The sequence below is a fragment of the Globicephala melas genome, chromosome 12 (genome assembly GCF_963455315.2).
Source record: "Globicephala melas chromosome 12, mGloMel1.2, whole genome shotgun sequence".
Lineage (NCBI taxonomy): Eukaryota > Metazoa > Chordata > Mammalia > Artiodactyla > Delphinidae > Globicephala > Globicephala melas.
The window spans coordinates 72,420,829-72,436,408 of record NC_083325.1 but is presented as its reverse complement, the minus strand read 5'-3'; the positions used below and the strand labels follow the sequence as shown (position 1 = coordinate 72,436,408).

At 48.8% G+C, this 15,580-nt stretch overlaps 1 protein-coding gene across 2 annotated transcripts in view; it reads left to right on the top strand.

Annotated features, from left to right (window-relative positions):
* The first annotated feature begins 5,498 nt into the window (after positions 1 to 5,498).
* The window catches only part of KLHL29 (kelch like family member 29), a 310,779-nt gene continuing 300,697 nt past the window's right edge, over positions 5,499 to 15,580 (top strand). For both annotated transcript variants that reach the window (XM_030858308.2, XM_060309498.2), the window contains exon 1: positions 5,499 to 5,767. The gene's annotated coding sequence lies outside the window, so the exon portion shown is untranslated. The remainder of the gene's footprint in view (positions 5,768 to 15,580) is intronic.

Below are 15,580 nucleotides of genomic sequence, written 5' to 3'. Positions count from 1 at the left end.
GAAAACCTGTTTCAGTGATCGAAAGACTCCTCTAACACTCAAATAAAATGTTCCTTTCAACTATCCTCCCAATCATTTGGGTCTTCTTTGTACACTCTCTAATAGAGAAACATTAGGCCCTTCTTAAACGTCGAAAAAGTAAAGTGGAATTTTGGTCACTGTGAACAATTCAACACCCAATAAATATGTATTGAGCAACTATGAAACCCATTCCTTTGACCAAAGTGTTTGAAGAATCACTTTATCAATGGGGAGAGTAGAAACTGCTCTCGTAAATCCCCCGAGCTGGTTTGCTGTCGGTTTGGGAGTCAGAACCATCCAGGAAATTTGCTAGTGGCTCTGTCTAATTAGCACTCCTGCCACCTGCAAACAACTGGTACTAAAAAAAGCTGCTGCATTCCCACCATTGAAAATGCCAAAAAAGACACCACCAGTTTCACTCTGAACCTTAGAATCTAATAGTTCACTGATTTGGGCAAAGAAGGAAAACACATTTTCATTTTCACCCAAAGGAAATGACTATTACCAGCAAGCAGTGTTTCAGAAACTCTCACACTGGGATGGGTCCCCCAGTCCAGGAATCCTACTCCTCTACCCTCCTGGCCCCTGCCTTCCACTCTGGCGGCTCTGGGTTCCCTCTGCCCCCCAGGAAAAACCTCCTCATTCCTCAGGTCCAGTCTGACACCCACCCACCCATCCTGACCAGCCCCACTCTTACAGATCATCCCCTGCATCCCACAACACTTGGAGTCTTTTCCCCACATCTGAGCACTCAGTTATGCTTCTTGATAACAACTGTTGTTACCTTAGCCTCTGTCAAGAACAAGAACCAAGTACAGTAGTCCCACCTTATCTGCAGGGAATCCGTCCCAAGAGCCTCGGTGGATGCATGAAACCGCAGACAGTACCAAACCCTATAAGCACTGACTTTTATCCTATACCAATAGGCACGTAGCGTACACAGCGTGGATACGCTGGACAAAGGGATGATTCACATCGCGGGCAGCATGGCATGAGATTTCATCACACTACTCAGAATGGCATGCAATTGAAAACCTATGAATTGTTTCTTTCTAGAATTTTCCATTTAATATTTTCAAACCGGGGTTGACCACAAGTAACTGAAACCACAGATAAGGGGGAGGGGGAAAATCCTGTATTGTATTTGGATGCCTCAGCCCCTTTTGGGGCACAGGCAGGGTAAAAATGAGCAGAGTGAGAAGCGCACCGTGTACCTTCCCTATACTCCTGAGAGCACCCAGCACAAGGCTGAGCGTGCGGGAGGTTCTCTGCAAATGGCTGATTGCATGATTAGCATGTGCCTTTTCCACGCATCCACAGAGCAGGGTGGCCACAGTGAAAATACAGCAGCTGTGACTTCTTACTTCCTGCTTTAATCAACACCATGGGGTTGAAATGCAGGACACACAGTAGGTGCTAAATAGATTTTTATGGATTGATTAGCCACTGGAGGGACCGTGACTTATGTAGGATTTATTCATGCTTTTGATGCCAAATGGGGGTGGTTTTAGTGGAGCAGAATGTTAGAAAAACAAAACAGCAAACACAAAACCAGACCAGCAGAGAGGCTGGCTCCTGCTCTATTTATACCCACTTCGCTCCTGGAAACAGATGTCCTCTCAGACCTGAGGGTTTCTGATGAGGCGTCCACTCTTCCAAGTGACCTGTGCATTCAGTAAACAAAGAGATGCTTTTCCCTCTTCTACATCAGCCCTCTGTGTCCTAAGACTGATTCCCAGTCCTGACTCCAGGACTGGCTGCTGATAGAGGCAAAATCAGCATCCACTGTGTCTTCTCCAAGGGAAAAGCACTGGGTTAATGACAAAAGAAACTGCATTTGTGTGTTGAGGATGGTGAAAAGAACAAAGGCTTTGGAACCAGGCGACCAGACTCAAATACCAGCTCTGCCATTTACTGGCTGTGTGATTTCAGGAGGTCACCTACCCTCTCTATGACTCAGCGCTTGGGGCTGCTAACACTAACTCCACAGGGTGCTATGACCATTGACCAGGTATTGTGGGTAGAATACCTGGTACAATGGTTGGCACATCGCAGCCACTGAGTAAACGATCGTTTTGTTGTGATTACTATTTATAAATACAAACAGGGAGGGAAGTCCGTCTCAGCTACAGTGGGCACTCCCAGACAGTAATGCTGGGGCTTCCTCTGGTGCCTCTCCAGGTGACAGCGGTAGCCTTTCCAGAACAAAGTCCTTGTCTGATGGACTGCGCAAATAATGGTCTATGCTCTGAGTGGGGAATGCATGTTCTGCAGCATTCCAGTCTACCTCCCTGGGCCTCACAAGTCCACTCCTTCACAACCCATCTGCTTGGAGCAGACACATTAGTCCTGATCTCAGAGCCCAGCTTGGGGCATCTTCGTCAGGACAGGGAGGGCTGGGTTTTGAAGCTCACTCTACAGAGCTTGATCCCGTGCTTCATGGAGAAATCTTTGACCGGGGCTGAAGAAGCTCTCACGTGTAACACGGAACAAACCACATTTACCACAGAGAGAGATCCATGCTAACCATGGGGCTTATCCCAACTACCACAAAGCAGGGCAGTGAAAAACCCAGGACAGATCCCAGCTACGGGCAAGGTCTATACAGAGAGATCTCTTACACAACACAGAGCAGATCCACTGTATGTCACCAAGAGCCTGGGGGAACAGGGGCAGATGACATGAACAACAGCACTTCAGGTGAAATGGAGCTCATGTCTAGACCAGAGCCGACTCTTCCTAAGTCCAAACCCAACAGTTCCTAGCTAGGCGGAGCCCCACTGCAGAGGAAGATCTCAGCTTCAGACTCTGGAAATCCTTATTTGCATTCAGGCTCTGGGGATGAAAGAAGGGTGGGGTGAGGAGGGGGTAGACTAGCCCACTGTGATTCTACTTCACACAGCTTTTCTCATTCTCCTGACAGGCTGCCCCCCGCCCCCGTGAGCCGTTATCAAGATCCAACCCTGAAGGCGTTGCAGCACTCTAGAACCAGCACCCCTGGCATCACCCGGCTGGATGCAGATTCAGCACAGTCTCTCTTCTCTGATAATGCCAGCAGGGAAACTGGGAGAATCCTTACACCTTCACCTAGAGATGCAGCTGAGGAAGGATTCCTGGAGTGCGTATTTCCTGCTTTCATTTGAGGATCATTCAAAATCACGTCAGACATTATGAGTGCCTCAGATTGCCAGATTTTAACCTATCCCTTAACCCTGAAAACCTTAGCCACATTTCCATAATGTCTACACCTGTCCTACGTGCCACGGCTCCAGGATGTAGCCTGGTGGATCCCACAAGCTCACAGCTGGTGGGCCCATGCAGATCATTTCAGAGGACAGCTTCCTACAACATGAATGAACATTGACTCACCTGTGCCTTTGTTCTCTTTGCATTCAGTGCTTGAAGTGTTACCTGCGTCCTTTTTTAAAACCCCAAGTAATCCTTCTTTCTCCTTTCTCCCATCTACATTACCCTTCAATCACTTTTCATATACCACGTTCAGACCGTGGCATTCAAACCACATCTCGCGTTCCTCTTCAGGTTGTTGGAGGAGCTTTTGTGCCCCCACTCCCACCTGTTCCCCCTTCAAGGCACCCTCGATCACCCTGGCTTAAAGACACACCACTTCTCCTGGCTGACCCCCCCATCAAGGGGGGATTCCTCGCTGCAGTGCTTTACTCTGTCCTCTCCCCACCGCCAGGCTTCACACACCAAAACTTCATTCGATTTTTTTTCTTTTTTCAGAAAATGCAGTTACTCTAATACCAATGGGTCCTTTCCCTGGTGTTCTCATTCCCTTTCACTGATGGTCCTCCTGCTACTCTCAGTAGATGATTAGTATTTATTATTTATCAGCCACCACACTGTACTCTACTTCCCACAAGATATTAAAGAAGGCACAATCCTTGCACCGAGTTTACAGCCAAGGAGAGAAGAGGCCTGGATTCAGATATCACAGGAATAAGCTGAAAGAGATTTACCAACGAACCCTCCCCATGCCCTGGCAGATGGGGGGCGGGGCCTGGCAGAGCCCTTCCCGGGCTGGCTCCGCCCAATTCAAGCCAAATAGCAAGCAGCTCCCTACCTTTCCACACCCACCTCCCCAGTTTCTACCCAGGCCTCGGGCCTCAGCGGCTTCGCCGGGGAGGCGGGGGGGGGGGGGGGGCGGGGCGGGCATGGGGGGGAGGGTTGTTGAAGCCCAGAGATGGGGGATGGGGGAAAAAGATATATTTCCTCTGAAATTCAAAACCAAATGAGGGGGAGGTAGGGGAGGAGGGAGAGGGCAGGGAATAAAAGCCAGATCTAGATCTACCAAAGAAGGGAAGACTAGTGCTGAAATGAAATGTTCTGGCACAATGGAAAGCCCGCACTGGGGCTGCCACGGGCTTCCGGCCAAACCTTTCCCATCAAGGTTGAAGTTAGGGTCTGTGTAGACAGCGTGTGGAGACGGGGAAGTGGTGGAACTAAGAAAGTCAGTGTAGACAGGGTGGGAGTCAGTGTAGACATGGAAGGCTGGGGTGGCCTGAGTAGGGGCTGTCTAAACAGAGAGGTCCTGTGGATTCAAGAGGGTCAGTGTAGACAGGAAAGTCCGTGTACACCGAGGAGAGTCGAGGGTCGGTGGCCAGGATTTACAGGGCTAGCCGTGGTTCTTCAGAGATTTGGACAATTCCTGCTCCTTACCGTGGCTGGAGTGTCATAGGGAGGGCGGAAGCTGAAAGACGATTGGACTTTTCGTTCTCAAACTTTTCCGCCAGTTTCCTCAGGTGTTGAGAGAGGACGGCGAGCTCGCCTCGGTCCCGTCAGCCAACCCTGGGCGGGCGGGGCCGGGAGGCTGGGGCCCAGGAGCCGGTGCCACGCGCCGTGCATCTGCCGGGCGCGGCCGCCGAGCGGGCCGAGCCGGGAGCCACCGCAGGGGGACGGGGGCGGCGGACGGACGGACGGACGGACACACCCGCGAGCACTCCTCCCGGGCCCGGCGCGCGGCTGCTGGGTATCCCTCGGGCCCCGGGAGCAGCGCTCGGCGCCCGGCCGGGGGCGCCCCGCCTCCCCCACCCTCCGCCCCCGCCCACTCGGGCGCCCGTGATTGGCTCCGCCCGCCCCTGGCTGCACGCCGCAGCCCGCCTCCCTCGCAGCTAAAGCAGACGGTACCCGGAGCGGAGCGAGCCAGAAGGGAGCATGGTCCCCGTGCCGCGGCCGCGCCAGCCCCCGCGCAGCCGCCGTCCCCGCCGCCGCGGATCTAGCTGCAGCTCCAGCCCCGGCCCCGGCTCCGCAGGGCCCGCCCGCAGTCCCGGCGGCCGCCGCGCCTGAGTGCAGCCCCCGCCCAAAGCCCGAGCCCTGAGCCCGGAGCCCGGAGCCAACCCTAGCCCCGCGGCCGCCGCGGCTGCGGGGAGAGTGGGGGGGCGATGCTGCCGGAGCCGCCGCCGCCGCCGCCGCCTCGGTGAGAGCCGCGCCGCGCCGCGCGTAGCCGCACAGGCTGACAGGCAGAAGGACTGACTTCCCTCTCTCGGGCATCCTTACTGGGCTGCCGGGAGGCGGCGGCGGAGGAGGAGAAGAAGGAAAAGGGGGAGAAGGCGGAGAGCAGGAACGCGAGGAGGTGGACCTGGATCCGTTTCTCCCGGCCAGGACCCGAGCAGCCCCAGCTACAGCTACCCGCAGGCGCCGTCCCCTATCCATCAGCCCTCCTGCGCCCACTCGCGACCCCAGGCTCTCTGCGCGTCGGACCGGGGCCAGAGCCGCGCGGCTGGAGGTAAGAGCCAGGCTAGGGCAACAAGGATGCGGCGCCGGGGACCCAGGGTCCTGGAGGCTGCGTGGGGCCGGGCCGGGCTTGGGAGCGGGGCCCGAGTACCCGGAACGCTGGGCTCGGCTCCCGCGGCGGCAGCGGCGGCAGGAGCCTCCCGCGTCTGGACTCGCAAGGCTGCAGGAGCCCTTGCGCCTGCGCTGCTCCAGGGGGGAAAAAAGGCGGAGGGGGGGGAAACTTCCTGCCCCCGGGTGTGTATGCACAGGGGCTGCCCGAGGCCAATGTCGCTGTGGTAGGGGGCGCTGGAAGCGAGTGTGACCCCCCCGCCCCCCAGCCGAGGCAGCTCTTCGGCTGGGCCCGACAGCATGCGTCCCTCTCCAAGCCACCTCCCCTGAGCGGCCCAGGGCCCGAGCCGGGCTGGGGGCCAGGAAGAGGCACCGGAGAGCTGGACGCTGGGGGCGGCCACGCGTCTGGCCTTTGGGGAGGTGCGCGCCTCTGTGCAGCGGAAAGCCAGGTTGGGGTTTCTGATCCCTCCCGTCCTCAGACCCGCATTTGGGCACCTGGTCTCTTCACTCAATCCCAAGTAACTTTCGAGGTAGAGGAGCGAGAAAACCACAGGGAGGAAGCCCATACAGACCTTGTTGTGACCCGCCTTCCCTTAACGCCTTGTGGGTGCCAGCGTCTTTGGGGGGGGGGCGCGGAAAGGAGAGCGTACGGGGCTGGTGAAGCGGCTAGGATGTGTGTTGGGTGGGGAGGGGTTGTTTATGTGCGGGATAGTGTGGACGGGGAGATGTGTAATGTGGGAGTGTGGACGCGCGCCCAGACTGCCGCGGGAGGTGCCAGGTGGCAGAGGGCTCATGTCCGGGTCTCTGTGGCCTGGAGCGAGCCGAGAGCGCGAGGGTTATATGCGGTCGCGGCGCGGTTGCGGACGCTGGGCAGTGCGGGCTCTGGGCCCCGAGGGAGGGGAGAGCTCGCCCGGGGTCGGGAGAGCAGAGTCGAGAGCCCGGATAGGTCCGAGGCAGCTCCCGGGCAGGTCGGGTCTGCGTTGGCTGGGGAAGGCGGAGACGCGCTGGCTGCCTGCAGCCAACGGTGATGGGGCCAAAGCGCGAGTCTCGGATGCCTGGGTCCGCTAGCTGAGAAGCCAGTTGTCGTTCCTGAGCTCTGGAACCCAATGGTAGACACGGTCAGTTGGTGGGTCCCCCCGGGGTTCCCTAGGGAGCCGCCGCCTTTGCCATCCCTGCCTTTCTGCAAACGCTCTCCTCTCTCTCTACGGTGCTTGCGCCGCGGCGCGCCCGGGGCGAATCGTGGGCGCAGGTATTTATGCAGCATTAGACGAGACCTCGGCGCTGGAGGGACGGGACCGCTGAGGACGCCGATCTGCTGCTGCCCGCGAAACTTCCACTTCGTCAGCTCAGGGAAAGTCAGGCTCCACTGCTGCAGGCTCCAGCCTCTCACTAGCCGAGCTATACTGGGATTCGGACTCCTCTTGCAGTGACAGATCTGTCCTGGTTACAGCTGTATTTACCCTAATTTCAGTCGCTTTAAAGTCATCTGTCTACTCACTACAGAGTACCTTTTCTTGCCATGCGGTCTTATCTCCAACTCAGCCCTGGGAGGGCAGATTTAAGGAATTATTTCGGTTTAGGATGAATGACAGCAGATTTAATTAGCCCACCTCATTCGTGATGTTTTTAAAAATTACAATGGAGAGTGCAGAGCTACTTTTTCACTTTTGGGGGGGGGAGGGCATGATGAACAACTTTATTGATTGTTCATCCCGACTCTTGGCCAAAACGTCGGATAATTCACAGGTGAATACTTTAAAGGCTGGTTGGCATGCGTGTATTTGAGTAGTCACATATTCTAGGCATTTATACTAGTATGGAGCTGTGTGCCACTGGTGAATGCAGTCTCCGTCCGGTACATTGTTCTGAGTGCACTTGATTTATCATCCTGCTATAAATCAGGGAATTACTAGCATATGTGCCCTTAAACTCTATATGAATTTAATGGCATTTAAATTAGTTTATGGGCTGATGTATTTAACCAATTTTAATAACTTTTCTGCACAAACATCTTATAAACCGTATTTGTCCGTGATTAAGAAAAAACATTTTCTTCTGTTCAGTCTCTCCATTTCTAGCAGTTAACAGAAATTTATAGGTCTCCAACTTTCATTTGCAAGCAACAATCCAAACGAAATACCTAGAGTTGTACTGAAATAAAATATCCTATGGTAGCCATGGTAACAAATAGATTAAGGGTTACTGGTTTTCATGTGTATGTGAAGGAAGTGAGGAATCTAGGTTGTGTCTTTTTAATTATGCTTCTAATGAGTGGTGGTCATACTTCAAGTACTCAATGCGGGAGATAAACAAGACTGAGAATTCAGTTTTGTGAGAGGTTTAGTGGAACAAAGACTAGTAGAGCCCAAGAGAATGACTTCTGCTAACTGCAGCTCCTCATATCCAAAAAGCAAATGATAAAACCTTTTTTGTTTTTCAAGTAGATGAGAATTGAGTTAGTCCCTTGAAGAATAGAAAATTTATTTTGTAAAAGAAAAGGAACCTTTAAATCCAGCCCGTGTTTTCTAGGAATAAACATGTTCGAAGTGTGGATGTTGGTGTGGATTGTCACAGTTGTTATCAACACCTGTCAATCTCAGTGAGGCATATCATTAGTGTATTCAGATCTTGCCTATTTCAATATTCATGCATTTCCATGGTGATCCATTCCATTTTTGTTTACTTAGTCAACCTTATAAATCTTTGGCATCAATTTCCGTTGTACCATCTTTTTTTCTTTCATTTATCAATTGATTTGACTGCAAATCATTCCCAGTTTAAAGCATTTTCTTTTTTTTTTCTATCTGCTAGTTCCCAAAAGTTTACACTATTCCTGGTTGCACACAGATATAAAAGGGTTAAATTTTTTTAATCGACTCAAATAACACCACTGATGCTAATGTAGTTTTTTAGCATCTCATTTGATATGTGTGTGTGCATGGGGTTTTTTTGTTTGTTTTTCTTTTTTCTTCCAGCAGGCTTACCCTAAAGCTTTCTCACTTTATGGCCTGGAGATGTCAATCCAACCCAGCAGAATTGACTAAAGGTTTCCCTCTCTCCCTTCTTTCCTTCCCTCCTTCCTTCTTTCCTTCTTTCCTTCCTTCCTTCCTTCCTTCCTTTTTTCCCCTCCTACCCTGTTATGGTTCAAGGATTCTTTATGTCTTCAGCTGTATCTGGCTTAAACAGACTTCTGGACTTTGTGTGCTGGAACAAGCCTGTCCTCCTAGGATCTTTTCTCATCCAGTAGTAGCCAAAGACAGAAGGTTCTGGAGCATCTGAGGCTTTTTCTGAATACGATATACGTTTAGTCACAGCATATAGTGTCTCTAGGATCATTGTAACATTGTTAAGTTCACTGAACAGGAAGCTTTGCTTAAATGCGAGTGATGATTTTGCTCACCCGCTTTCAACTTTGCTTTCTAATGATGCAGTCCTATGCTAATCACACCCTGTATATTTTAGAAATATCAAGGCAAGCATTAGCACGCTACTGACTTATTAGGATCAGGCAAAATAATTGGAGCACTTAAGTTCAAAGTCAGATGGAGAAACGGGATTATAACCAATCTTGTGATTCTGTAATCGGTCAGCTAAGTGCTTACTTGGGGATAGGGGGAGGAATAAACACCATGAATAAGAAGTCCAGCCTTTGGTTGTGGTGGGTGAGGCTAAACCAAAGCAGAAACCATGTAGGATGACTGGAGAATAAGAGATCTCTTTGCAGGGAATTCCCTGGTGGGCCAGTGGTTAGGACTCAGTGTTCTCACTGCCAGGGCCCGGGGTTCAATCTCTGGTGGGGGAATTAAGGTCCCACAAGCAGCGTGGCAAAAAAATGAAAGAAAGAAAGAAAGAAAAGAAATCTCTTTGCAGACAGATAAATCACATGTAAACCCAAATGTTTAGAAACTGGAAGAATGTAGTTTATGCAGAAGATGGTCGTTTGTTATTACTCAGGAAATCGGGATTCATCTCCTAACATGCTAAAAAAAAATAGTCTGAATAATTTTGGTTAAGAAGGAAAAGTGTGTCAGAATTTTTTACCTGCCTGCTGAGATCAAGATCACTCTGAAAGCAAACTCTGGTTCTTCCTACAACAGCTACCCGCTTACCTTCCTGAAGTCCTAGGTCAGAAAGGTAGTCTCTGCTTTCTTTAATGAAATCACTTGAAAACAGGGAAATTGAAGCTGCAAAAAAAAAAAGATGAGGTAGGTTGATCATTGAAAATAGCAACACAATTATTTGTGAAATAAACTTTATTGTCTTGGGGGATCTCCACCTTTAGGGAGGGAAAGGGAAGATTTCTCATTTCTCATGAGAGAGGATAGCTGCATGAAATTCACATGATTCGGACTCTTGACTCTGCAGCAGGTGGTGATGATTCAGAAACTAGAACAGGGATGGTTGAACATTGTGAAAGTGATCTGGTTTGGGCCAAGAGGTCAGCTCCCGAAACATTTGATGGCTGTCATTGGCCCCACAGGTGTCAATTTTTTGTAATTATTTTCTAGAGTTTTGAAATTTTTAAATCATTGACTCTTTTAAGGATATATGCGTGTGTTATGTATATACATACACATACATATATACAAATACATTATACATAAACTACGTCTATATACACACATATATACAGATATGTATTCTGCCACTTTATTTTTTTTAATTGTGGTAAAAAGAAACACGTAACATAAAATGTATCATCTTTACCATTTTTAAGTGTACAGTTCAGGAGTGCTGATATTTATATTGATGTGCAGTGGATGTCCAGAACTTTCTCATCATGCAAAACTGAAACTCTGTGCCGATTAAGCAGCAGCTGCCCATTTCCCCCTTCCCCATTCCCTGGCAACCACCATTCTACTTTCTGTTTCTATACATTTGACTACTTTAGATATCTCATGTAAGGGGAAATCTTACAGTACATGTCTATGAACATGGGTGTGCAGATATCTCTTCAAGATCCAGCTTCCCATTCTTTTCCATATATACCCAGAAGAGGGATTGCTGGATTCTCCCATTTTTTACATGGATATGTTACACTGATCCTCTGTTTAAGAGACATGGTGAAAATGTAGTCAACAGAATACAGTCAGAGGAAGAATGCAGTAGATGTGACTGACATTTGTTCTTCCTTTTCTGTGGGTACATTTCCTCACAAGTCTCTCCAATCACTTATGTTTTGCGTTTAGGGCTTGCCTGAGTTGCAGCGATATGGCACAGTGGGTAAAGTCATGGGTTTAGTGTCATAGTCCAGTGCCTGGTGCCTACTAGCTGAGTGACCTTGGAAAGATCCTTAATCTCAGTATGCCTCCATTTTCTTTTATGAAAATGGAAGGAATAATCGTGGTCAAGATAACTCCGGTAAAACCTGCATCACAGTGTCTGTCTGGCCTAGAGAAGTGCTCTAGAAAGGAGAACTTCGGTCAAGTCGTTGTGATAGAAAAGGCAGCAGCAACCCCTGGAGATCTCAGAAACCATAGACACCTATCCTGTTAAATTTGATCATACAGGTTTTCGTAATATGCCAGGGTGTATATGAATACATTGTATTCTGTGAGTCTCATTAGCAGGACTTATTCTGAAACGAGATTTGCATCACAATTACAAAAGTTAAAAATATCCTTGAGTGATTTGATATATGAACTTTTAATTCCATTGTTAGTATCATAATTTTAGAGTTGATGTGGATTTTAGAGGTCAGCTGATCTATTATTCAATCACCAAACCTGTATCAAGCCCCAATAATATAATAATAATAGCTTCCAGTTATGGCTGACCACTATATTTTAGTGCTTTACATACATTACCTCTAATCCTCATATCAACGCTGAGAGGTAGGGATTATCCACATTTTGCAAATGAAGATGAGGCTCAGAAACATAATCAACTGGCCCAAGGCCATGAATTGTACCTCTGGGTTTGAACCCACATCCGTCAACTACCAGTCTGTCTTGTCTTTTCGGTGTGTGTATGGTGGGGCGGGTGTGAGACTCCAGACTGGGTCTCGATGCATTTGCACCACTACACGCTGTCCGCTATGCACCAGGTACCGCGCTGTCTGTGCTAATTAACATTTTAAGTAAAATAATTCTACTAGAGGGAACGTGAACTTTAATAAGAATATTGACCAGGTCCAACATTCACAGTACTTTGGGATTTGCTTACCTGCTTCCATTTCCTCTGTCTCCTGGAACGCTAAGGAGAAAAACTTTCAGATGTTTGAATGGCAGCTGTTTCCACGTTGAGCCAGTGTAATAACTAAATATCGAAGTAAGGAGTAGAAACAATGTAGAGAGGATTAAGGATACATCCAGGACCGCTGAAGACTGATCTGGGTGTGTTCACTTTTCAATCCCCGTGCCTAACACAGTGCCTGGCACAAAACTTGATAGTAAAACTATTTGCCTGGATAAATTTATGCCCAGAGAAGGTGTCAGGTAATAGACATCAAAGGCTACTTTTTGGAGTTCCTTTTCACTCAGTTAGCTGTGTAGCTGTATCTTCGTGGTTTTTCATTGTGTGGAATTTTAGACGCTATATTTGGGCATACATCTATTAAATATGCTTGTTGATGAATTCTAACTAATCTAAATGGAATCTTTTAGGATTTATGACTTGAGACTTGAAGACTAATTTTCTTGGAGCTTCTTCATTCCAGTGATAACTCGAATCTATTTGGCACTTGTGAGAGTCGACGCAAAGTCCGTCCTAGTCCGTCCTTCATATTACACTTCCTCGTGAGGTGTTGTCCCCACTTAGATTTTTTAATTTGTGGCATTTCATAAAAGCATTGTTTTAATGGAAAATAAAACACCTTGCAATCATAGAGACCACTATGAAAGGGCAATAACACTGTGTTTTCCAAGTTCTGTCCTATTTGAATTCTTTGGTGCAGGCGTGGGGGCGAGTTGGTTGGTTGCTTCTGGAGATGGATGAGAGGATGCGAACAGAACCTGGGGCGGACACACAAAGATGTGTTTGCTCCCTGTTTTAACTCTTCTGGCCCTCACTCAGGCAAGGAATGACTTCTCCAGTTTGAGATTCACTGGGAGAAAGGCATGGCTACAGTGCCTTTGATTGAACTTGTAACTGAGTGATCCCACAGGAAATGATGCTGGGTGAGGGTGAGGTTCCGCCCCACCACCTCCCGCTTCCTTACTCCTGGGCTTGTCTCTCCCCTCAAGGTAAAATCAGGCAGGAGGAGGCTTTCTGTTTCTTCAGGCCTCCCTGCAAAGCTCTTAGAAGCAGGGTCAGTGGTGGGGACGATGAAGCACGAACAGACAAGAGGACTCTCTGTCTTGTGAAAAGCAAAAGCTTAGGCCAAATTAGAGACCTAACAGCTGCCAGATCGTCCCTGTTTTCCTTTTGGATATTTAGCGACACTGAGAAGTAGTGGGGAAAGGTGAAACGTGCATTTAAAAAAACAAACCAAAAACTTACCTTTCTCTTTTATCTTCTTGTTTCAAATTTCCAGCTTTAAGCATTTGCTTTCGGATCAAAACTGCAGCTGAGCTTAGCCTCCTAAGGAACTTTAATGATATATTCGTCTCCTGGAGCTTCTGAACGAGTATAGACTCAGTAACTGTTTACTGAGCAGGTACAGTGGAGAGAACGGTTCCTTTCATGCAGCATTTCTTTTGTTGCTCACCTTGTGACGTGGGTGGCATTATTCCCGTTTTGCAGATGAGTTCTAGAGAGACAGAGCATTTGCCTGAGGTCAGATCAACAAACACAGGTGGCTGGATGGGTTAAAGGAATGCACAGGCCTGGCCTCCAGACGACTGCCCACCTCTAAAGAAGGGAGAGAGCCAGTATTCTCTTTCATACAGAATATAAATTGCTTATTTAAATAACAATATATACACACTTAGCCACATTGCTCACTGATTACCACAGTTGACATAATAAGTTGAGGTCCAGCTAATTTTATTTTAAGGCTTGAAATAAACCTGAAAGTGAGACCCGTCAACATGATTTCAAATTCCTTCACACTTAAACTCACTGCCATCGTCGTTTGTAAACTGAACAAAAGTTCGATTCTGAGTTTAGCTTGAAGGCTTAGGTCTAACTGACTATCCTTGTGGTCAGAAGGCTTCTTAGGGTGCCCTGACTTACATGGATGAGAATCAAATATTCGAGGATTAAATGGCTTCCTGTTTACAGCGCTTAGAACAACACCAGGCATATCATAACTGCTGTCTATGTGTATGGGTGGGTTGGTTTCTGCTGCAAATCATGTGAACAAGTGGTTATTTCTGGATTCATTTTGGGAATCATGACCTCCTTGAAGGCAGGCACCAGCTTTGTCTTTTGGCCTTGGACTTTACACATGTTGGGTACTCACTGTTCAGATGCCCTGAGATGTGGCCCCGACCATGAGCTCCCAGCCAACTCAGAAGCCCATGGCATGTGGAGAGCAGGCGGAAGAAGATCAATGAGGATCTAGTCCAGCAGTTTCCTATGAAGTTCTGAAAGACAGACCACAGGGGAAGAACCTGATCCTGAATGCTACCATGGGCATCCACGCAGTTCCACCCGGGCACCTAGGTTGGGCACTGCTGCTGCTGGCCAGGCTGTCCAGGCCAGTAGAAAATGATGCCACTCTAGCCCTCGTCCTCATGCTGCCAGACCTCAAATCAGTTACCAGTCTGAGACAAGGTAAAATGGGAGTAAGCATCTAGAAACTTCTGTTGCATTTGCCACTGCCTTGACAGCCAAGAGCGTGATCCTTGGGCTTCTCTCATTGAAGGTGTGGACCAGTCTGGGGCCACGTCACACTCCCGTGTGCGTTGCCGAGAGAGCAGTATGTGGTGTGAGCTGTGGTCTAGTCGTGCATGCTAAGACCACATTTTGGTTCTTAACAGATTGGAGGTACAAATAAAACCCCCAAACCTGGTCTTTCACCACAGACAGGGGTAGAGGGCAGCGTGGGAGCCTAGATGCAGTTGTCTTGCCAAAGCACGTGCAGTGATTTTCTAAAGCTCTGATCTAGAATCCCGCATCAGTGAGGCCAACCTTGCCACCTTTGGGACAGCAAGCAGACTGAATTTTGGCCAGTCCGTCAGTGCTCACTGTAGCGGGGGGAGCTGCCTGATCTGTTCTGTCCAGAAAATGATGGCCATGTTTGGTGGGCTGTGAAGAGGGGTGTTTGCTCTGTGTTCATGTGCATCCCCAGTCGTTTCCCTGATGCTGAGTGAGAGCTTCAGGGTCTTAGCTCAGGAACCTCATACCCACATTCGTATGAGGCCATTTTGTTGCAATTCTGCACTGTTTTGACTTCTTGAGCCATGCATAGGTTATTTCTGCCATTGAATCAGCTTATTTGTTCGGGGTAGGCTATTTTGCCATTGAACTAGCCTGTTTGCTTGATCTGAAGAACTATAAGATGACCATACTCTGATTCTGGCTTTCCAAACCAAAAGCCAGGGCCACCGAATTTGGGAAGTGTCAGTGCCGCATTCGGAAGCCGGATTAGTGAGGCCCGGAGGCCGCGTGCAGCAAGTGGGGCTGATCTTGCTAGCGAAGAGCCTGCCGTAAGTGGAGTGCTGTAATCTATTCGTTTCATGCTGTTCCAGCCAGCTTTAATCATCGAAACTTGAATAATATTCAAACTGTGAAAGGAACCTTTTTCTTGCTGAAACCTAGGTGTGCCAAGTGGAAGCTCAGAAGCTTCTCAATCTACTGATCTATGGCAACACATTGCAGAGGGAAAAAAAAAAAAGAGGAGTACCTGGGTTGCTTCACGCCCTGTGGGAAA